This window comes from Theropithecus gelada, chromosome 8 (assembly GCF_003255815.1).
Source record: "Theropithecus gelada isolate Dixy chromosome 8, Tgel_1.0, whole genome shotgun sequence".
In the NCBI taxonomy this organism is placed as follows: Eukaryota; Metazoa; Chordata; class Mammalia; order Primates; family Cercopithecidae; genus Theropithecus; species Theropithecus gelada.
In genome coordinates this window covers 28,553,208-28,575,923 of record NC_037676.1, presented here as the reverse complement: position 1 = coordinate 28,575,923, position 22,716 = coordinate 28,553,208, and positions in this window count along the sequence as shown.

The following is a 22,716-nucleotide window of genomic DNA, read 5'->3' as shown; positions in this document are numbered from 1 at the left end:
TGTTATATTTCTCTCCTGTTAGCCTCAATACCATCAGTCAAGCCTTGTCCAAAATTTCAAAATCTGGTCTCAGCAATTGCTGCAGGGAGTTAAGGGAAGGGTCTTGGTCTAGTTACAAGACAGTGAGTGAAGGGAGGAGCTCAGCTGCAGTAGGATGAGGTAACCCGCAGCAGAAGGCTGGTGTCCCAGGGCCAGAGAGGAGGTGGCATCTGAAGCTGGGCGGCCCACCTGGGGACCAGCCACACCAAGACTCATTGGCAGGCGATCAGATAACTCTTGCTGAGGATGGAGGGTGTTCCAGAAACATGTGGGAAGGGAAGCCTGAGTGGATTTTGGGAGCCAGTGAAGTGTGTGGTATCCACAGCTCAATTGACCATGACCGTCGAAGGATTCTGGGGCCCAAGATTGGTTAACTAAGACCATCACAGTCACAGAGCAAGGTAACTCCATTCCTTTCTCAGCTTTTGAACTTGCTCGGAGTCTGCTAGCCATGGGCTTTGCATCAGAATTTGGTCTGGTTGTCTTGATGTATTGAAGCATCTCTCCTAGGTCTATTTAAACCAGTGACTGACAGAACAGAGTGTGGCCACTGCATGGCATGGCAATTCTTTAGCTCGGTGGCACATGATGTATTCCATGCCTTCTACTCCTTAGAAGCTCCGCATGGGCTTAGCATTACAATGTGACTGTTTTGGTCCCTGAGTCATCCTGGAGAGCAAAGTTCCTAACCATGGAGATTCATTCCCAGCCATTGCCTCTGCCAAAATCACTGCATCAGAGTGGGAAGGTGCATTGTTACAGATGCTATATAATCACCTAATGTAAAATCGTCCTGTGAAAAACAGCACACGTATACTGAACTACTTCAGGGTGAGCACTGGGCCAAACAACTTAAAAAGAATGCTCTCGCTTAGTCCTTACGAAACTCCTATTGGATTGAGACTGTGTTATCATGGAAAAACAATGAGGCTAAGGAGATTTGAGTACTTTGCTCAAGATCACACAGGTCATAGGTGGCAGAGTTGGGACTCAAGCCTGGGGCTGCTGAATGCTGGACTTGAGAATGATGGGAGTTCCTTGTGTTTTACCAGTGGCAAGTGGGGAGGGCATGGCATTGGCTCAGCATCTGGGAAGTCAGCAGAGGATGTTAGAAATCACACAGCCGCCCTGGAAGCGGGAGAGGCAGCCAATGGCAGCTGCACCATTAGAAAGACTACGAAGGAAGAGACACAGAACTTGCTAAAATACGGGTCTGAGTCAGCCACTGCATTTCTGCCATGTTCAGATAAAATTACAGTCTGATCCACACCTCGCAGGCACAGGATGTGACAAAGTTGGAACATGGCACAAGTTCACAAATTTCACTGATTTTGGCTGGTTGCTTCCTATCAATGAGCCCCTCACCTTTTTCTAATCCAACATTCCAGGGTCCCCACATCCCCATTGTGGATCCCAGGAATCTCTTTTCCATTCTACCTTGGCCTCTACCCCATTTTCCAGTAGAAGGTACCTACCTGCAGCCCATCGCAGGAACAAGGTGCACCCCCAAGGGGCTTGGTGAGGAGGAGGGATTCAGAAGTTCAGGACCACTACCCAGGTCCTTAGAGTGAGGGGGAGAGGAATATTCCAGGATGAGCACATCATTCTGCATCCAAGGTCAAGGCCCCCCATCATGTACTGGCAAGTTCAGGGACCTGAGACTGAAAGCATCTCATGTCATTGCTTTGTATTTTCCCAGAAAGGGGTAGAAGATGAATATTATATATCTACCATACGGGAAGGTAAAAATGACTCTGCAACATGTTGTTTGTTAAAAAATATCAATGTTTAGCACCCAAATACTTACTGCAAGAGTCCCAGAGAAGAAAGTGACAAAGAAGTGTGACATAAGTGTAAGCAACAAAAGCATTAGCTTCTTAGCATCCTGTTGGGTTATGGGACGCTAGATTTTTTAGGGTTCTCAGGGACTGGAATAATGAAGTATTAAAAACCAGACCCAGAATGGAAATTACTCATATTGATTACACATACACACTTGTGTGCACACACATATGCACACGTGTACGTCTCAATTTAATTCTTGGGAAACATATTGATAATGAATGATACCTGTAACTGTAACTGCAATGTTTGGGACTCGTGGGCTGATTTAATTTCACCTGTCATCATTGGTCCTGTAGAGTCCTCCTGAGATGGTCTTTCAAAAGCCACAGGAACTGGAGGGTTGAAAATTTCTTACCTTCAGAGACCAGGGCCCTACAGGGTCTGATGGGAAGTCAGTTTGAAAAGTCTATGGTTTCAGAGACGTCAAGTGAGGTTCATATTTACCTTGCAGGGCGGTAGTGGCATCTGCTGTATGAGGCTGAGAGGAGAGGCTGCTCAGATGCAGAAAGCCCAGTTAAAATCTCCCCACACTTGCTGTTAAACACAAGCTGTCCACACAAAGAACAGAAACCAATCAAGAGCTACGGTGTCAGTAGAAAAGTTAACTGATCAGTACTTTGATCAATTCAAAGTAGCAGGAGATTCACACATCCCAAAGTGGCCTGATCAAAAGGATCAACGAGTGATTCTTGTTTCCTCACCTGCTTTTGAAAATATTTAAAAAATTTTAAATGTATTTTCAGCCTACATCGTGCTTTGTTCCTTTCCTGCTTTCATGGTTGTCCTTGGCCCTAACCAGCTTTGTGTCACTCTTAGCTTATGCTGGACCTCATGGTTGACAGGTTTTGTTTTGTTTTGTTTTTAGGTCTATTCTCATTTCAGAAAGAAAATTGCCTTCTGTGATTGGCTTCACCCCCACGTTCACTGGGAAACCTTTCTGGCCTTTTGGGCAATCAGTGCTGTCCTCTCAGAAGTCTCCCTTACGGGGAGTTTTGATTATTTAGCTCTGGGTCTCCCTCAGTCTCTCCTGGACTGTGGGCTCCTCAAGGGCAAGGCTAAGTTTCACCTTTGAATCCCCAGCACACAGCGCTTGATCTGGAACATAAGAGCCTTTTAGGAAACATTTCTGGAAAAAATAATGGGTAATAATGAATAATGAATATCTCTGCCTCTGTTACAATTATACAACCCTAACAGGCTTTTGAAAGGGTTCTATTTTGGGCCAGTTGTGATGGCTCGCACCCATAATCCCAGCACTTTCAGAGGCCAAGTGGGGAGGATTGCTTTAGCCCAGGAGTTCAAGACCAGCCTGGGCAACATAGTGAGACCCTGACTCTACAAAATAAAAAATGTAAAAAAAAATTAAAAAAGAAAGTGCTATATTTCTTTTATTCTGTACCTGCTACATTCTATCCATCTAAAGACATCACAAATATTTAGCAGTATGTTCTGCTACAGAGTCATTTCCAGAATCAGCCTTAGGCCCTGTTCAGTTAGAGTGGATGTGACCTTCCTCTGAGACAGAAACAACTGAATTTATTTCAACTGGTGTGGGAGTAGGAAGAGGAGAATGAATCTATGCAGTGTAAACCAATGAATTAAAATAAAAGATGGATTTACACCTACTCTTACAGTCCTTTAGAAGAAAGTTTCAATGCTGATTCAAGTTGCTTTTGGCATTAACTAAAAAAGCACTGAAATTGACCTTTGTAAGCTTGAGTTGTCACTTTGTTCTTGTCAGCAGCATCCTCTGGAACATCCTTCGATTATAGATTCACTCTACAGACCTCAGTTTAACAAACCACCTGAGATAACTAGTCTGAAACCAAATCTTTAGACTCCTTCCTTAAATTTTACTTAGTAGGAAACAAAACCCAAGACAAAAAAAGAATAAATACTTAGGGATTCTCAGTGAGAGAAAAACATCGAGTCAGAATTTACAATGACAGAGGTTAGAAACACCCCACATCTAAACTGTCAGGATCTAGCTAACGAGTTTAGAAATAATCCCTGCTTCGTGCTTCACTTTTTTATATTCACAGAGGAGGGAAAGGAGACATAGATGTACCCAGATGGTTTATGTTTGTTTTCAACCTCTGCCTGCTCACACCCTGCATGGAGACTCTGCACTCCTTGAGCTGCATATTTGCAGATCTCATCCCTTCATGTGGGCAGAGCTAGAAGCAGTATGCAACCCCTCAGCTTGATGTCTGGAGGAAGCTATGGGTGGCTGCCCATATCCTTCTATTGGATTCCTGCCCTGGTTCCTGGCATCTCAGTCTTGCCTGAATTGTGGAGTCAAGTGTAATGCACTTCCCAAGACCTTGCCATTCTGCTCATCCTAGAGGTCTAGACCTGACTCTGTACCTCTTTCCACTGCTTGGAGTCCTGCCTCAAAAGAGATGGACCCCCGCCTTGGTACCTAGAACTTGCTGCCTATTTGACAACAAGATCTTTTTCTTTTTTTTTTTTTTTGAGGGGGGACAGAGTCTTACTCTGTCACCCAGGCTACAGTGTAGTGGCGCTATCTTGGCTTACTGTAACCTCCACCTCCTGGGTTCAAGTGATTCTCATGCCTCAGCCTCCCAAATAGCTGGGATTACAGGTGTGAGCCACAATGCCTCACTAATTTTGGTAGTTTTCATAGAGACAGGGTTTCACCATGTTGGCCAGGCTGGTCTCGAACTCCTTACCTCAAGTGATCTGCCCAGCTTGGCCTCCCAAAGTGCTGGGATTACAGGTGTGAGCCACCACATCCAACCAATTTGGCAGCACGTTCTGTGCACCAAGCTTAAACACCAAGCTCTGGGTACCCAAGAAGAGCTTTTGGGTAGTCGCATTGCCCAGAATCTCCAACCACAGGGAGAATTTCTATTTGCCTGGATGATATCCAAGTTGTCCCATTACCTTGAATGTTGTAACTAGGTTTGAGGGGGAGGGTCACCCTTCTCAGGGGTCAGCCACAACATTGGATCAGACCCTTATGCAAGCCCACACAATTGTGTTTCTTCTGGGTCTGTTATCCCAGTGGGGCCTGAAGTCATGTCAGTGTGTGTCATGATAATTGCTCTCTGAGTTGGGATAAACCAGTGATTAAATGAGATATTTTGATTATGTACTTATCTCAGTGAGCTATACCCTTTACATCTCATTTTTCTTGTCAGTATGGAGAACTTTTGTTGTTGTTCTTAATTGTTTTGCTCAAGATGTTGCAAAGAAGGGCAAAGGAATCTGCTGTTCTAATCTCAAATTGCCTGGAGCATGAAATCAAAGTCTAGTTTGCTGGTCTTTTCTCGGTAAAGTTTAATTCTTGTGCTTTTGTCATGGCCCCAAACAAAGGATCCATCTGAAACAAAAAATGGCTGGAAGTCCAGGATGCAACAGGGGAGTGGGGGATGGAGGTCAAAAGTGTTGCCAGTACTAGACTTCATTAGCCCCGCAGGAGAGCCGCGGCTATGGGTGATATGGGTTGGATGATTTTTAAAAGCAAGCAAACAACTGGAGCCACGCAGTTTGGGAGATTGAATTGTGTTTTGTTTGTTTTGTGTGCAAAATGAGATTGTGGGGGAAACAGAGACATTATGCTCAGGCAATTTCTGCTGCTTCCTTCCATCAGTTACCTTCTGTGAACTCGGGGTGGAATTGAATTCCATTGAGTTACAGTCTATGCACTGCCAGTCTCTATAGGGATAACTCTCTGGAGTAATTTCATAACCCGCACTGACAAAGATATAATTCATACTGTGCTGCCTTTTATAGGAGCCTTAAAAAAGTCATGTATCATTTCACAGTTGTGGTTGTATTTTTTTAAAATTTGACCAAAAAAAAAAAAAAAAAAAAGGAAACATACTGTTTTTCTTCTTACTAAATCATAAAACCAATAGACTTAAGGGGAAAAGGCAAAATCAGGCTCCCTAGTCTTGCAGAAAAAAAATCTATGGATATCATAGTTTTCTCATATGGAAAATGGCAGGACTGAACTCAATCATTTCCAAGTTGCATTTCCACATCCGGAAAGTCTCAGAATCTCTGGCTCTAGGTTTTCTTTTTCCCTAGAAATGTGACTGCTGAAGGAAAATAAAGTTCCTCCAGAGGCTTTTCTTTAGATGAGAATTCCTCCATTGAGGATGGCTTCCATTGTGCCTGGCTGGCTGACTTCCTCTGTGTGGCCGGCAGGAGAGATGGAGGCGAGGTTGAAGGAAAGGTCCCATTGAAGGAAGGCTTGGTCTTAGCAAAAGATTCCCCTGGCAGCAAGCAGGAGGCAAGAAGGTCAGGAGTCAGGGAAGAGCTAACAGGTTTACGTGACTGACAGCTGAGGTCAGAGTGCGGGCATCAGTGAGATCAAACAATGGGAAAACATCCCTAAAGAATAAGGAAGTGGAAGGGTCAGCCTAGCTGGCAGAAACTAGATCCTATGGGCAAGGAGGCCGACAGGGCAGGCCGGGCCCAGGCACTGAACTGCCTGGAAATAACGTTGATAAGGGAGGCAGCATGCTGGTTGGCCTGGCTGCCCCAAGTCTACATGACACAACCAACGGCCAACCAGGAGGTTGTGCAGGAAATTGGCTACTCATTTAGTTTACAATTGGCAGTGATTTCTCAGTAATCAGCTGGCAGACTTGGGAATTCTTGTGCAGTGAGATAATTAAATCTAACACACAAATTATTTTCAGAGGTCATAACGTTATAGATTATAAATGTAATAATAAAGGAAATTGAGATAGTGTTATTTTACTTAGTATTTACCAATTTGTTTTCTAAAGAAATAGCATTTCTTTAGTATTCTGGGGTCAATTTTTTTTTTTTTTCAGCCTTCAGAGCTTATCAACATTCTTTACCCGAAGCCCTCCAGGAACACACCTGTGTTTAAAGTAGTTGGATTTATGACTTGTTTCAGCAAGGGAAAACATGTACCATGGATACCATGGGGCATCTTAATAAGAGGGTGTGATAGAAGACCTGTCATGGCATTTGGGCTTGTGTTGGGTGTCAGGTGATTTGAGAGAGAGTTCGGAGAAGTGAGGCTTTGCTCTGGATTGGATGCTGGCGGGAAGTGATTGGGTATCTCCACAAACCTTATCTGGAAAGAGAGTATACTAATGGAGGCTAAACCTGTGATTGATAAAGCAGCCCCGTTCACTCACTTTCGTGAGAATAGAGGGTGGTGGGCGTGTCTGGTATGTTTCAGCTTGGACAAGTTCATGTTTTGTTTGTGTTTTGCCATGACTACCGAGGGGTCTTGTCTTGATCCAATGTTGTTATGCAATGGACTATATCTGATGTTGGTTTTCTGTGAAATTGTGTTCAGCAAGAGAACACCAAGGCTTAGCTGATAGCACCAGGTCGGCTCCTGGATGTCAAGGGTACGTTTTTCTTTTTCAAGTGAAAAACTTTTTGCAGATCTCAAGCATTTTTGTGGGTCTCTGGAAAGTTTCTAGGCTATAGGAATTGAGCTCTTCATGCCTATGGAATAAAACAACTTTGTCTGCAGCACAGGTTCTGAGAAGGCCCTTCCTGTTGAAGCCATCCGTCACTCATGCCTCCCATCACCCTTTGCACGGGTGAAGAGGATATGGATCCAGTGGGGAGAAATGGGAGGCCCAGGGATGCCCTGCCTTGGCTCACCCAGAAGCGGGCAGGGGGAAGTAAGAGTTGGTGGTATTTTGCATGCAAAGGGAAAGATGTGGGCCTGGTACATCCGGTGGCAGTAGGAGGTAGTTTAATGAAAGCTAGGAAACAGCTAAGCTCTTTAAAACACCAGGACAAACTTTTTCCTGTGTAACTCTCTTTCATTTTTAAAGAGAGCAAAGTGCAACACAAAGCAAGGCAAGAATAGCATTACAGGTCTGATCTCCAGCTCTCAGTTTCCATTCATTTCTCCCCCACATAAGAACTCCTAGAAACTTTGTTTACACTGTTTCTCATTTTTTCCCCTCTCCTTTGCTGTTTATTTGGAAACTTTTTAAGCCTCCAGAATGGCTGAAAGAATGAACCCAGCATACCCTTCACCCAGATTTCATCAAATGCTCACGTTTTGCTACCTTCTCTCTCTCTCTGTCAAATCATTTGAAGTAAATTTTAGACATCATATTTTGCCCTTAAATACTTCAGCATGTAAATCTCCCAAGAGCACAATTATATTTTCCTATATAATCACAATACTATGTATGTAGGGGTGTGTGTGTGTGTGTGTGTGTGTGTGTGTGTGTATGTATACAGTACAAAGACCTTTCTTTTGAGCCATTGAAAATAAGTTGTCAACATGATGCCCTAGGCCAGATGTGGTAGCTCACGCCTGTAATCCTAGCGCTTTGGGAGGCTGAGGCGGGTGGATTGCCTGAAGTCAGGAGTTGGAGACCAGCCTGGGCAACGTGGTGAAACCCCACCTCTACTAAAATAGAAAAAAACTAGCAAGGCATGGTGATGCACGCCTGTAGTCCCGGCTACCCAGGAGGCTGAGGCAGGAGAATCGCCTGAGCCTGGGAAGTGGAGGTTACAATGAACCGAGAGCACGCCACTGCACTCCAGCCTGGGTGACAGAGCAAGATCCTGTCTTAAACCCAAACAAACAAAAAATGTGATATCCTATACTCCTGGACATTTTAGTGTGAATTTCCTATAGATAAGTGTCCACTACACAACCACAATTCCATCATCAAGATCAAGGAATTAACAGCGATGTATTGCTACCATCTGATAATCAGATTTCCTTCCAATTTTGCTGGTTGTCCCAAATATGTGCTTATAGTAAAATGATCTAGTCTGGAACTACCTTTACGTTCAGTTTTCATATATTTGCAGTTTCTTTCAATGTGGAACAGTTCCTTATGCTTTCCTTCACTTTCATAACTTTGACACATTGAAGATTACAGGCAGGTAATTTCATAGAATGTCCCTCAATGGGATTGTCTGCTGTTCCCTCACAATGAGATTTGGGTTACATCTTTGGCAGTAACACCACAGAGGTGATGTAGGACTTGTCTCATTGCATGCTGTGAGATGGGGCATCATTTCAATTTATTTCATTACTGATGACATTTACCTTGATCATTTGATTAGATGAGTGTTTGCCAGGCTTCTCAAATTAGGTATACTATTTTCTTCTTTGTAATGTTTCTCTCTCTCTATATATATATATTTGTGGGGAGATACGAGATACTTTGAGGCCATTTAAATATCTTTATCAAAATTTCCATTTCTTCACTTCTTTATTTGTTCATTTTTATCAGTATGAACTTATGGATTCTTATTTTATATAATCCATTGCTATTCTCACTTATTTGGTGCACAAATTACCCAATATGTGGACGTGGAAGCCCCTTGAAGCTGGTTTCTGGACCTTTTTGAAGTGTCCCAGTCATTCTTTCAGCCCTTCCTATCACTCTGGCAGAGCAAGGTGTCCATGCACTATGTTACCTGCCCCAGCCCTGGAATCAGCCATTTTTTCCCAAAGCCCTTGCTGCTTTTTGGCAAATAATGGCATTTAGAAATCACAATCTGGATGCTCTGTGTACTAAATGCTCTTAGTAAGTCCCTGCTTCTAGGCCCTCTCAGTGGGCAGAGCTGGGAATACAACTATGTATGTATAATATATAAAAATACACACATTCATGTTATTGTATTTCTATACCTACATGTATATATATGTGTTTGTGTGTATATGTGTGTGTATGTATACACAAATGTATACATACATATATATTTAAATACATACATATACATTTAATACATATATACATATATTTATATAAAAATACATATATGTATGTATATATGTGTGCATATGTATATACACACATATCTATACACAGACACACACATATTTAAAAACATAAATTCATACAGTTATATCACTCAACTCAAGACCACAGGATTCATTCTAGTTTTCTCCTTTACCATAATTGTAAGTCTCTTTACTGACCGTGAGAAACTTGCTCTAATTAAAAAACAAACGTCTCCTATTTTATGTAGCCCCATTGTAACTAATCTGCTACACTGCTATTGCCATTTGCCCCTTTCAGGATGCCCTCTTCACCCAGATTAGGCTCTGGCACTTCATGCTGAGCTGCTCTACCATTGGGATGCCTTTTCCCTTTGCTTGGGGACCATGCAGAAGCCATGACATGCCCCTTCTCATGTGGATGACCTCACCCTGCCCAGACTGTCTCCCTGCCCTGGGCCATCCCTAGCCTCAGACGCCCTTCTCACCTTGCTTGGGTGCAGATACCTTGTGCCGGAATATCCTCCCCCCGTTCCCTGGGCTCCTGCACTGAGTCTTACCCACACCTCTTGGATGACTTCCTCATTCTGCTTGGCTTCTGAACCCTGCACCAGGCTTCCCTCTGCAAAAATGCCTTCCTCCTCATACTCAAACGCCAGCACCTCCTGCCTGACTCCCTGTTCACTCTGATTAGGCTCCAACACCCTGCTCTGTGCCGCCCTCCCACTGGTAATCTCTTCTTACCCTTGGTCTCCCATTCCCCAGCCTGGGATACTCCCTTCACCCTACTTGGGGTCTGCCCATGCTGGGCAGCTGGAGGTATAATCTCTTGATAATTTCTTCCTGCACAGACAAAGTCAATCCCCCGAGACCACAGCATTGTAGTAAAGAGTTTAATTGACATGAGGTTGGCCACGCAGGACACAGAATTATTACTCAGATCGGTCTCCCAAAGGCTTGGAGATGAGGGTTTTTATGGAAATTTGGTGGGCAGGGGCCTAGTGAATGAGTGCTGAAGACTGATTGAGTATGAAATTGTAGGGTGTGGAAACTGGTCCTTGTAGGCTGAGTCCACCTCTGGGTGGAGCCACAGGACCAGTTGAATCTGGAGTCAGGAGACTGGGTCAGGTCAGTTGGAAAAATCTCAAAAAACCAATCTTAGGTTCTACAGTAGTGCTGTTATCTATAGGAGCAATTGGGAAAGTCACAGATCTTGTGACCTCTGGCCACATAATGCTGAGTGCTAAGGGATAGTAGAAGCCATGCTTATGTTTTAGCAGAACTCAAGCCACTCCTCATAATCCTAATCTTGTGGCCTTTCATTCATCTTACAAAGGCAGTTTCAGCCCCCAAACAAGGAGGGAGCAGTTTTAAGGGGGGACTATTATTATCCTTGCTTCAAAGTTAAACTATAAACTAAATTCTTCCCATGTTTAGCTTGACCTATGGTCAAGAATGAGCAGATAGCCAGCTTGTGGGGCTAGAGGCAGGATTGAATCAGCCATGTGAGACTTCTCTCACTGTCATAATCTTTGCAAAGGCAGCTTCAGAGGGAGTAGAGGGGAGACATACGATAGCACAGCATATTAATGGACCAAAGTCAATGCGATTAAAAAAAAAATCAGTGACTGGATATTGTCCAACACACTAATGGTGCAGCCCAGAATTTGTAGTGAAAACTGAACAGGACAGCAGTAATGGGGCAGAGTGACACTCTGCATCTTCTGATATGATGCCATGGGAAGCGCCCAGCATCACCTGGTGATACTCCTGCCAAAAATGTGCTAACCCAGATGGACTCATGAGGAAACAATCAGAAAAACCCAGATTGTGGACTTTATACCTGACTACTGGTTTCTACTTTTAAAAAATGTTAAGGTCGTGAAAGACAAAGGAGTCTAAAGGAGGCTGAAGAGCTGTGACTACCGACTTAATGTGGGGTTCTTGACTGGATCTTGGATGGGAAAAAACAAAACAGCTATGCAAGACATTTTGAGGATAACTGGAGAATTTTGAGTATTCGTGGAATATTTAGGTAATATTATGGTATTGTAAGCTATAATTGCTTTCTTGATGTGAAAATTGTGTTGCGTTACGTTTTCTCGTTTCCTTTGAACAGCTCAGTCTAAAAGCCACTGGGTGGGGCCTGGGAGATTAGCATCCTCAGAGAGGGGAGCTATGTGACTCAGAGTGAGGTGGCAGGCCCTGGGCTAAGTGAAGAAGACACACGTGTAGCAGGGCAGCCCAGCCTGGCACAGGGGATGGTGTGCGGAGGAGGGCATGTAGGCCTGGGTTATCAGGGCCTGAGAAGAGTGAGGATAATGTGTATGTGGAGGGCAAGCTGACATGGGGTGTGCTCTTCCAGGTTTGAGAAATAAGGGTCATTGCCTGGCCCTGGGGTGTTGGGGAACCTGGTTGTGCCTTCTTGGCTGGAGTGGGAGAGGGTGGCCAAACTGCATTCCATTGAAAGTCAAAAGACCCTCCAAATCTGGTCCCCATCTCCCTCTACTGTAACATGGCTCTCTCCCCTCTTTTAAGCCAACTCTTGCCCAGTTTATACCTCGTGTTCTTGAACAACTTACTGGCTGCCTAGATTAGGGGTCATCCAACTATAGCCTAGATTGCAGTGTTGTCCCCTCATTTTGTAAATAAAGTTTTATTGGAACATAGCCAGGCCTATTTGTTAATTGTCTATGGCTGTTTCTGCATTGTAATAGCAGAATTAAGTGGTTGCAACAGAGACGAAGTGGTCTGCGAAGCCTGAAATATTTATTTGTTGGCCCTTTATAGAAAAAGTTTATGCGCCCCGCCATAGATTAAGGATTATTCCTTCTTAGTCTGTGCTGTTCTTATTGTAGCCTGTCGCCTATGGTAACAATGCACCTGCCCTCATTAGAGTATAGGCTCCATGAGGCAGTGGACACCAGTGTTGCAGCCCTGGTGCCCAGAAATGCACCTGACATATGGTAGGTACTCAACAAATATTTGTTTAATGAAGGGGACTTCTGCCTTATGCACACGGGGGGATTTTGGGGAGGAACTCATGACAGTGACCTCTGGAAGGCATTTCAGGGAGACCACTAAGCACAGGGGTTAGGGGTTATGTCACCTCCTCATGTTGAGGCCTTGGGAAGCTAGCTCTTCCCTTAGTTTTACTTAAATCCCCTTTTCAGAAATGAATCATCAATCGTCTGCTGCTCAGTCAGCAGATGTGGAGGGTAAGCTGACATGGGGAGCACAACCAGGCTCTCCAACACCCCAGGGCCAGGCAATGACCCTTATTTCTCAAACCTGGAAGAACACACCCCGTGTCAGCTTGCCCTCCATATAGACATTCTTAAGAGTAGAAGAATTTTTTTTAAACTATAAGATAAGAATAATTCCAGATCATAGAATTATTGCAGCACTATTCACAATAGCAAAGACTTGAAACCAACCCAAATGCCCATCAATGATAGATTGAATAAAGAAAATATGGTACATATATACCATGGAATACTATGCAGCCATACAAAGGAATATCATGTCCTTTGCAGGTACATGGATAGAACTGGAAGCCACCATCCTTAGCAAACTAGCACAGGAACAGAAAACCACAACACCACATGTTCTCACTCATAAGTGGGAGGTGAACAATGAGAACACATGGACACAGGGAGGGGAACAACACACAGGGGAACAGGGCCTGCTGGGGAGGTGGGGAGAGGGAGAGCATCGGGACAAATTGCTAATGCGTGCAGGGCTTAATACCTAGGTGATGGGTTGATAGGTGCAGGAAACCACCATGGCACATGTTTACCTATGTTACAAACCTTCACGTTCTGTACGCGTATTCCAGAACCTAAAATAAAATTAAATTTAAAAAAAGAATTAGAATTGGAAGGAAACAAAGTTCATCTGAAACAACCTCTTAGTTTATCAACTGAGAAATTGAAGTCTTGGAAGAGCAGAAAGCAATTGCGTGCTGGTAAATGTATAGCAATTAGCTCTTCAGGAAAAACATAGCTTCTATTGATTTAAAGGCTATATAGCACACAACAAATCAAAATAAAATATATAATACACTTTATTTGAAATTCCTTACAGCTATTGATTTTCATAGAATGCTTTTGTTGATTTTTACCAAATTCCTATGTTCATACCTAACTTCTGGTTGCAAATGATGAACTAGTAGAGTTCCAACATGAGGATATTTTTGTTTACATTAGCAGTAAACAGAAGTGAAACAAGCAAGACTTCTATGGAACCTTGTTCATTAATGATGCGAGTGATTTATTGGCCATATCAGATAATAGTTTTTAAATACTAGAAGAATGCTTTGTCATTTTTTGGTGCTGTTCATGATGTAATGGTTATAGATTTTTTTTTTTGTACAAGCTTTTAAGTTTTATCTAGAGTATTAATATTTTTTTCCATCTTACCTTGATTTACGGTGTTTGCTGATTTACATGGTCTAAATGTATTCACTTTGGCTGACTTCAAGTCACCAGTATGACTTGCAAACATGTCATTAGAAAGGGATGCCTGGTAGTTAGATGCCTAAATACACCATATAGTGTTTCCATCATCCAGACGCTATAGATGTAAATAGCTTCAAGAGTGTAGGCAGAGGTAAGATGCAATAAAATAATTTAATTATAATAAAATAAGTTGGGAGTACCAAGTTTTGAGCACTTACTAACTTTGTTGAATATAACTGATTTAATTGCTAGTTCATACGATTCAATTTTTCAAAATGGCTGTGTTTAACATCCAGCTCATGACATTCCTGAAAATTTCACAACAGGCTCTCACAAGCGTAGTCAAGCCCACCACTGGTACAAAATTAACCAACCATCCAATCATGGGAAATAGCCGAGGCAGAGTGCCTAGAGGGGAGTTATTTCATGGGAGATTTCAATACAGAGAGATCCCAGGGCAAATTGAGAAAGGAGTCATACAAAGGGAGCAGGGAGGAAACACCCAAACCATCCAGTTCCCCACTTCATGCCCAGGGACGCTGACCTCATTGTTTACTGTAAGGGCTGCATCAGTGTGTGCTTGAATTAGGCTGAAGTTCCTTGAAGTCTTGCTAGCATCTTAGTGCATAAATAAATATCACAGCCCCCTAAATATGTAATATTATAGAAGGGCGAAGAGGCTCCTTTGAAGAAATTTTGTTCTTCAGAGGCTTATGGACTGGAGGGTGAAAACACACATGTATTAGCCATGTGATTTTAATGCTCTGGCATCTGCTGACCCTGGAGAAACTGCCCCTGCTTGCTCGTCAATTCCTAGAGGTAGTGAAGGACTGGCCTGTGGCGTGCATTTCATATGCAAACCAGCCAACCCACTACCTCCTCTACAGGGCTTTCACACTTAGGGCAAGGATTCCCTTGCTCTAATCACCCAGGACCAGGTAACAGGCAACCAGGGACAGTTCCTATTCCCTAGAACCTGCTAAAGTTAGTCAAACTAGCCAATTCTAAGCCTACTTGCCTTGTCTTTCCCATTCCTTCCAACGGAAGCCACAATAAAGGGTCTTGCCTGCATTTTCATCATTCCCTCTGCCTCCTGACTGATGCTGGTGCGTGTCCAGTGGAAACCCCCACTCCCAGTACTTTATGCCACCCCAGTCTTGGGAACTGTGAGTAACAAACTCTCATCAATGGAATTGTGTTCTCATCTGTTGGCCTCACCATACCTGAATAATAACAAAACCTACATTTTAAAACAACATGCCCTCCGTCAAACCCATGAAGGAAATGATATGAAAAAGAAATACATTTATAAGCAGATAGTCATTTAAATTGGGGTATTTCAGCAGTTTGAGAAAACTGTCCTAACTGGTTGCTATACAACAATTTTGTTTTTAGTTTTGTTTTGTTTTAAATGAGAATATTCATCAACTTTGACAAGCATGCATGCAAATAAATGAACATTTATATCTTGCCTGACTCACTTGTTGATGGGACTGTTGAGCTCATATGCTACTGTGGTGGGCTGACTCCTATGACACTTTCTCTGAAACAGGTATCATCTGTCATGGTGTTGTTTCATTAATAAACAATGAAACACATAAATGTCTCTCTCGTTTGACATGGTACCATGACTGACCTACATTTATCACTCTGTGAAACTTATACTAAGATTGCAAATTCAGATAAAAGGGGAATGTAGAAAAGTAGACATATAGAAGAGAGATTTTACAATAAATTTAGCTAAGCAGTTACTAAAATTCTATGTATAGCCTGTGATTCCTTGTCTAAGCCAGCCTGGGATAAGCCCAAGATTACAATAATCACCAGCAAACAGGCTTTCTTTGACTTTGCTCACTCTTATTCTACCTGAAAGATTCCCTCAAGGTCCTACTCCATTGTTCTGGCATTTTATGAGGCTTGGAGGACCTAGTTACCCATGGCATCTGCCATCTTCTCTGTCTTTGCTCGTCTTGGAGATTTCTCCTGCATGTGCTGTGAACTGCAAAGATCCTGCCTCTGGGGCTACTGACACCTGAGGATTTCATCTCACGTCAAAGTTAAAGTTGCTGCAAAAGTTGTTGGCAACAGTGATGCTATTCCCTTATACTCTTGATGTCTGAGAGAGATGGTAGCATGAGAAAGATTTCACTTTGCTCATCCTCTTTTACTGTAGTTCCCTTCTCTTGAGGGCTGAACAGGAAGACAATCTATGGGACACACACTGGGAATGCTGGATCATCTTTGCCTTCTGAGGCTGCTCCACAGTCCTTGAATCAAACTCTGGGGTCAAACTCTTTCTTCCCTTGGATGAGTTATTTCCAAGAGCTCCTTTTTAGGTAAAGTGGAAGTAAATGAAGATCAATCAAATGAAAACAAGCACAGATGATTTATTTAGAGCTTACTATATCAAGAGAATCAGCCACCATCATTTGCTTTTGACAGAGACTCAAATGCAGGCCAAGGAGTGGGAAATCATTTATAGTGGATAAAAGACAAGGCTTCAGGTGTGCCCTGATTGGAGGCTGTTGGCATGGAAAAGCTGTGGACAGGCCATCTATTAGTGGGACAATCTATGTAATTAGGGGAGCCTATGGGGCGCTCTGGTTGGTCCTGAGTTGGAAGTGGGGACAATTATTAGGGAAGCTGTCAGATATAAACCAAGTCTTGGCTGTTTGGGGCCAATTGTTACATGGATTATTGTCTGGCTTCCTGGGATGGTTTCTAGAGATAGTGGTCTAATCTCTTACAATCTGACTTATAGAGAGCAAGCTGTCTTCCTGGGCTGGTTATTGTAGATAATGGATTAGGTTTCTGGAATAGTTGCTGTAGACTGTGGGTTAGGGTTCTATTCTGATATGTAGTCTGGCTGTTGTCTATTTGAATATTCAGTTTCTCAGCAAATTGACAGCCAGTGAGTCTATCATTCACTCTCCCTCTGCCTCCATATTAGTCAGGGCTCTCCAAGAAACAGAACCAATAGGAAATTGGTTCTGTTATATGTGTAGAAAGGGATTTATTATAAGGAATTCGATCACATGATTATGGAGGCTGGTGAGTCCAAATTTTGCTGGGTGCAGATGCAGGAGAGCCAACGTTCCAGTTCCAGTCTGAAGGCAGTCTGCTATAGAACCAGGAAGAACCAATATTGCAGATGGAGTCTGAAGGTAGTCTGCTGGAAAATTCCCTCTTGCTTGGGGAGACTAGTGTTTTTGTTCTATTCAGGCATCCAGCTGATTGGATAAGGCCCAGCCACAACTGCTTTACCCAAAGTCCACCAATTTAGATGGGAATCTCATCCAAAATACCCTCACAGAAACACCCAGAGTAATGTTTGACCTGACATATGGGCACCACATGACCCAGCCAAGTTGATACACAAAATTAACTATCACATCCCCAAATCCTCACTCATGAATCTCAAGGTGAGCCAGTGACTTTTACTTCCTCTCATGCTGGACCCTTGCTCCATGGTTACTCATCAAAGTGGTAGAAAGTCTCTACTCTCCTTAGCATCTGTGGAAGCTCATGCAGAGCCATCTCTGTGTTTGTGGCAGGATTTGTGAGTGGAAATGCCTTCTGGAGCACCCTCATTCCAACTGGATGTGAGAGGAGGAAAACTCATTCAGGCATACAGAAGGACAAAGCTCCCAACTTGAAGGGGCTGTGGCATTCCACATGCCACCCCTGTAAAGAGTTTTAGTATGGTCTTCCAAATCACCCTATGGCCTCATTTCATCTCTCCAGGAAGGTCTGAGCCCATCTTGACAGTAGTGAGGTAGGTGTTTGGAAACCTGTCAGGATCCCTGAGATGCCTTCGATAGGGGAGTCTCCCAGCACCCTTGAGGGATCAAAGTGGTGAACAAAATTTCACAGTTCTTTTCTATCCTGATTCACTGGAAGGTAAAGACTGACCATCTTCAAGCAGGCAGGCAGCTAAGGTTGCAGGCTAGCATATTATCTACAACAATATCATCTCATTTTAAATTCATTCTTTGACTCTCTTTCCAGGTCTTTTTATTTGTCTTGTCAGTAAAGCCCATAAAATGTAGAATCTTATCAGTAGTATTCAAAGCAGATTTAAAATGTAATTACTCTTTGCCCCTTGCTGGTACAACCCAGCCTGAATCATCTCATCTGATTTAAGGAAGAATCTTGTTGAGTTGAAAATGAAACTCTCCCAGTTTTTTCCTCCTTCCTTCATCCCTTTTTTCATTTTCCCTTCCCTTTTCTATTTATTCACTCTGAGCTCCCTATCCAAAAGGCATTTGTTAAGCACTATGCTATTAATTGGAGGCATAAAGATGAATGAGAACCATCCTTGCTTTTGAGATGATCACTGTCTAGTGGGGGAGATAGAAATAAAAACAAATCTTTATAATGCATCATGGTAAAAATGGATTCAAACTAAATAGTTCTGGGGAAATTGAGGCAGGGATTTCAAGAAAGGTCACATTCTGCAGGTTCTTGAAAGACGAGTTAGAGTCTTCTAAGCACACACAGAGCTGGAGGTGGGGAAAGTGTCCAGGGAGTGTGACAACATGAGGATGATAAAAATAGGACTTCAAGGTGAATCCAAGATAATGTCTACCTGGGGCCAGGCTGTTGGACTCCTTTATTGCATCCATTTCCTGCATGATCAAGCAAGAATTTTTATTCTCTTTTTCTATGTTCTCAGAAATCCACCCCCACTGCCTTCCATTGCTTGGCCAACACTTGGGCTGATGTCTTTGTCCTCTGAAGCATCTTTCCAACTCACGGCAGCCTCTCTCCATGGGCATGGCTGACCTTGACCTCATCCATCTCTCCATCCTAGCTCGGGGCTGAGGGCCATGAGCAATTCTCTGATGAATTCATATGACCCAGAAAGAGCTGCAGCAGGAGCCAGCTCCGTGTCTGAGGTTTAAGTGAAATATCGAGCTGTGATTCACCATTACTCAGAACCTTGTCAGTTCATAAATTTAAAGCAACTCCATTTCCTTTGCTTTTGAACAATCCAAACTGGATGGTGGATATACATTGGAACAAGCAGGTAGGAAGGATAGCAAGCTTAGGCCTGGGCAGGTTTGTTTCCCATTAGGCTGATAAAGGAAAGCTTATGCTTTTGTGTACCTATGTAAAATACGCATGCTGACATCCTTTGGGAGAAGTAGGAGTGAAAATGTGGCTGCACTGCCAATAATATGGGAGGAAGATGAAAATAGCAGATGTAAATTGTGATTATGGCCAACAGAAATAGGAAACTGCAGCTAGGTCATCTGCCTGTTACCCAGGACTGGCCTATTAGCTGTCATTAGCCCTTCTCCAGGAAACAATTTGCATCCTTTGAAATCCTTTTAAAATTGGATTTCTGCCCACAGCCCCATCATGCTGCTGCTTTTTCTCATGGATTAAAGAGAACGTGGCCTGTGAACTAGTTCTCTTGGTGGGCACAGAGTGCTATGGCCTGGGTGATAAAGGGCAGGGTCACTCCTCCTAGCAACAGTATCATGGGCTCATATTATCACAGGGTTAAGAGACTTCAAGAGGGCATCCTCTCTCGTATCCCATCCAGCAGATTTCAGCGTCCCTCAAAGCTGTAGACTTTCTACTGGAACTGGACAATCTCCCAAAGAAGTCCTTTCCAAGGACGGAGTAGTCTTCAAGTATAGAATTTCTTTGTATGATTCCTTTGGTTGTTTTCAGTCTTGAAGATGGCTCCAAGGCATATATAATTGGACATCCTGAGGATTAAGCTTCAAGACCTGAACCTTCTAGTCAAGGAGTATTAGCCATTTGAGGCAGGTCACCATGCTGGGTGTCCCTGTCCTAAAGCCCCTGGCTTCTGTCTGCTCCCAGTCTCCTATGGGTCACTCCGAATCCACTTCCTTTTGCTCAGCTTGTGTGAATTAATTAATTAATTAATTAATTAATTTTAGAGACAGGTTCTTACCTGTCACCCAGGTTAGAGTGCAGCGGCACAATCATAACTCACTGCAGCTCAAGTGATCCTCCTACCTCAGCCTCCTGAATAGCTGGGGCTACAGGTGTGCACCACCTCACCCAGTTAATTCTTATTTTTATTTTTTTGTAGGGACAGGGGTCTTGCTTTATTTCCTAGGCTGGTCTCAAGCTTTTGTCCTCAAGTGATCTTCCTGCCTTGGCCTCTCAAAGTGTGGGATTACAAGTGTGAGCCACCAAGCCCAGCTTGAATTTTGATTTTTCCTTTTTAAGAGTAGTCTGGCCCATTGCAAGAAACACGAGATCTGAGGCCAGAATGCCTGAGTCAGGGCTCTGCTTTTATGGAAGGTGTACCCAGGCCGGCTTCCCTAACATCTCTGAGCTCCAGGTTCTCTCTCCTTTCTTCCCTTCCTGATGGAATTACTATGAACCTATAAAACCCATGATTTAAGAAATGCTGAGAACTTTTACAAAGGGACCATGAAAGACATTTAAAGAGCTTTACTTGGTCTTCTGCAGTAAAGGTTAAAACTCAAGAAGGTGTCTCTTTTCTTCAACTCTGTCTGACATAAGAATCTCTAGATGCCTTCCTTTAAACATTTCAGACAAAATCTTTCCGATGATTTACCACCTTCTCCTTCTGCCACTCCATTTCTGCTCGCCTTTTATGGTCGACTCCCTCAAATAAGGCCTGCCTTTCATGTTTAACCTGCAGAAATCTTTCTCCTTCCTGATCAACACCACCAGAATGCCATCGTCCTTAACACATATTTTAGGACCTGGTCGTTTCTGCTTGTGTTAATAGTTGTCTCAGATTTTTAGTTTTCTCTCCTGTATCAGAGAGTGCAGCATCAGAGTTCACCTTTACAAAAGCACTTACGCTGTGATGGGGAACTTTCGTATTTGGGCTCTGTTTCCTCACTAGCGTATAGGTGCCGTGAGGGAAGGCATGGATGGGTCATATTCATTTTTATGTTTCTAGTGCCTGGTACACAGTAGGTGCCAACAAATATTTGTTGAAATGAACTTGTAAACTTCGTTTTGATCTTGCAAATTACTTTACCACCCTGAAGACAGATGTAAGTGAGAACGATTTCATCGCAAAATATCCTGTTGCCTTTGCATTGTGTAAAAGAGCTAGGGTGGGCAGTTTGGATGAAAATCCAGGAACTAGCATAGCCATAGAAAACACAGCCCCAAATGCCATATATTTTGGTAGCGTCCAGATTAAGAGCCAGCCAGCTGGGAGTGCAGGAATGCATTACCCAGGAAGACAATCTGTATACAGGTGGTAGAAGCTAAATGTGTATGTTGCTTTAAATAAAATTATGCACACGCCTGATAACATGGCCCATGCCTGTTATCCAGCCACTTTGGGAAGCTGATGTAGGCGGACCACTTGAGCCCAGGAGTTTGAGGCTATAGAGAGCTATGATCACACCACTGCACTTCAGCCTGAGCAACAGAGACCCTGTGTCTGATAAAACATTATGCACATTCTCTTTTGAACTTTGAATTATCTTGCACATGCAAGTGTGGCAGTTGTAGTCACTGTCCCTGGAGACTCCTACAGTGTCTGCTTCTGCTGTGATTCTCATGTCCCCTGCCCCACCCTCACCCATGATCTCATAGACTCAGAATGGTACAACGGAGAAGGTCTATGAACAACAATCCTAGGTGGCCCCAGTGTTCAATCTCCTCTTCTTATTTGTTAATAGAGTTTTTATCTGGTCACATAGTCTCCCAGCCACCCTGGGAGGCAATTGTGGCCATGTGTCCAAGTTCTGAGGCACTAGTATAATTTCCCTAAAAAGACAGAGTGTGGTTTCTGCTTCCTTTTTCCCCATTCCAGAGGACAAGACCAAACCTCTAGGATGACAGAGCAATATAACAGGTGCCAGATACTGGAGCCCCACCGAGACATCATGGAGTAGAGCCATTAAACCCAGCTTTAGCTTTTGTGTGTGAGACAATGGTCAAGCATTGTCGTCTCGAGTCTATTTCAGCAGCCAGACTTATTTTTAACCTAATGCAGGGGCCAAGGAGATGGTTTAGGCTTATCTGTTGCTTTAAAGATGAAGAACTGAGATCCTAAGTGGCCAGCCTGTTTTCACAGTGTAGTGGCGGGACACCTGAGACTAAAAGTCCAGGTCCAGGGTCCAGTCATGGCTGTGAGCAGCTCACACTCAGGTGTGAACCACACGGTTACTCCACCAGTGAGGACAGGGGAAGAAGAGGTTCTAAGATTTTGCAAATTACTTTACAACCCCAAAGACAGATGTGAGAGTGATTTCACTGCATGATATCCTGTTGCCTTTGCATTGTGTAAATGAGCTGGGGTAGGGAGGTTGGATGGAAATCCAGGAACTTGTATAGCCATAGAAAGCACAGCCCCAAATGCCATATATTTTGATAGCATCCAGATTAAGTGTCGGCCAGCTGCGAGTGCAGGAATGCATTACCCAGGAAGACAATCTATACAGGCAAGGCATGCTTAGAGAGAAGGGAAATAGATCATACGTCTTCTCCTAGGAGGAAAATAGGATTTTGAATAGCATTTAAGTTTGGGAGGCAATTTAGCACAGAGGTCACATGGGCCAGAGTTTTTGCTATTAGAGAGAGGGTGGTGGAGAGGGTAAGAGAGAAGGAATCTACTTAGGATGAGGTCTGAGCACCCGGATGAGGCCAGGCTCCATCCTGCAAAGACTCTTCTCT